This window comes from Lepus europaeus, chromosome 16 (genome assembly GCF_033115175.1).
Source record: "Lepus europaeus isolate LE1 chromosome 16, mLepTim1.pri, whole genome shotgun sequence".
NCBI lineage: Eukaryota > Metazoa > Chordata > Mammalia > Lagomorpha > Leporidae > Lepus > Lepus europaeus.
This window is the reverse complement of record NC_084842.1, coordinates 81964233-81966306: the sequence shown is the minus strand read 5'-3', so window position 1 is coordinate 81966306 and position 2074 is coordinate 81964233. Positions and strand designations below refer to the sequence as shown.

Genomic DNA, 2074 nt, shown 5'->3' with positions numbered 1-2074 from the left:
GTTAAGATGGTGCCTCAGATAAGACAGAGCCTGTTTCGCTAACACTTAGTTCTTATGTCTTTGGGCAGAATAGTGTATCAGCTATTTTAAATGAATTTTCCCTGTCTTTGAAGTTCAGTCCATAAGTGTGCTGTTGCCACAAAAGAAAATACTTAGATTTGCATTACTTGAATACTTGAAAACTAAAATTGATAAGATACATTATGTAATGAATTAGGTTTTTATTTTGAGATAAAATTAGAAATGAAATAGGCCATACCAGCAGAGTCAGCAGCCGGAGCAGCCTGTGCCCTCTCCTGCCCGCCCTCTACCCGCCCTGGGTCTCTTTCCCCTCTCTTCCTGCTCCTCCCCCATCCCCCACTTCCTCCTCTGCTCCCCTGTGGGGTCTCCCTCCTTCCCCTTCTCGCCTTCTGGATGTCCCTATTGTTCCGCCCCGGGCCTCCCTTTCCCCTTCCTGCCCGCGCCCCTTCCCCCACCCCCCACAGTCACCTCGCACCTGCAGTTTTGGCTTCACCCCCACCAGTGACCAAAGACTTGACCACTCAGAGTCCAGCTCCCAAGAACACCACTTGAAATGGACACCGGTGTGATTGAAGATGGATTAAATGTCACTCTCATTACTCATGGCAAGGAAGTTGGCAGTATCATCAGAAAGAAAGGAGAATCTGGTAAGAAGCTGCACGAGGAGAGCAGTGCACGTATCAACATCTCAGAAGGGAATTGTCCTGAGAGAATTATCACTTCGGCTGGACCCACTAATGCCATTTTCAAAGCCTTTGCTATGATCATTGACAAACTGGAAGAGGACATCAGCAGCTCTATGACCAATAGTACAGCTGCCAGTAGACCTCCGGTTACCCTGAGGCTGATGGTTCTTGCTAGTCAGTGTGGCTCTCTCATTGGAAAAGGTAGTTGCAAGATCAAGGAAATATGAGAGAGTACAGGGGCTCAGGTGCAGGTGGCAGGGGATAAGCTCCTCAACTCAACTGAGCAGGCCATCACTATTGCTGGCATCCCGCCCTCCATCACTGAGTGTGTCAAACAGATCAGCGTGGTCATGTTGGAGACTCTCTCCCAGTCCCCCCCGAAGGACGTGAGCATCCCGTACAGGCCCAAGCCGACCAGTTCTCCGGTCATCTTTGCAGGTGATCAGGACAGGTATAGCACAGGCAGTGACAGTGCAAGCTTTCCCCACACCACCCTGTCCATATGCCTCAACCTTGACCTGGAGGGACTACCTCTAGAGGCCTGTACCACTCAAGGACTGTATGCCATTCCACAGCCAGATTTGACCAAGCTGCACCAGTTGGCAATGCAACAGTCTCATTTTCCCGTGACCCATGGCAAAGCCAGATTCAGTGGCATTGAATCCAGCTCCCCACAGGTGGGCAGGTCTGGAGGCATCTACTCAGACTACTTCTCATGAACTCACCATTCCAAATGATTTGATTGGCTGCAGGTCAGGCGTCAAGGCGCCAAAATCAATGAGACTCGTCAGATGTCTGGGGCGCAGATCAAAAAGAAGGATCTACTGATAGGCAGGTTACAATCACTGGATCTGCTGCCAGCATCAGCCTCGCTCAATATCTAATCAATGTCAGGCTTTCCTCGGAGACAGGTGGCATGGGGAGCAGCTAGAACAATGCAGATTGACCCATAATACCTTTCTGATGTTCACCACCACCCATGATCCATCTGTGTAGTTTCTGAACAGTCAGCAATTCCAGGTTTAAATAGTTTAAATTTTCAGTTTCTACACACTTTATCATCCACTCATGATTTTTAAATTAAAAACCTTTTAACTCCTTTAAAAAAAAAAAAGAAATGAAGTAAAGATTTGAACTGCATAAAGGATGAAAATAATTATAGTGCTCATAAGCACTGTGAACCCTTTTTTGTTTGAGTCAACTAAAATTCAAGTGTGTACTAGATTTTTCTCCTAAATCTTGCTCTTCTTTTCTGTGATTCATGCATTTACTCTTATAATTGATGTTGAAAAACATCAGGGTTAAGTTGTCTTTATATCTGAGTTCATAACGAATCCCATCGCTTTTCTAGTTATGAAAAAATTAGT

The 2074-nt window shown here is 46.2% G+C and overlaps 1 pseudogene; it reads left to right on the top strand.

Annotated features, from left to right (window-relative positions):
- The first annotated feature begins 502 nt into the window (after window positions 1–502).
- LOC133774980 (poly(rC)-binding protein 2-like) lies at window positions 503–1713 on the top strand (annotated as a pseudogene).
- The last annotated feature ends 361 nt before the right edge of the window (window positions 1714–2074 follow it).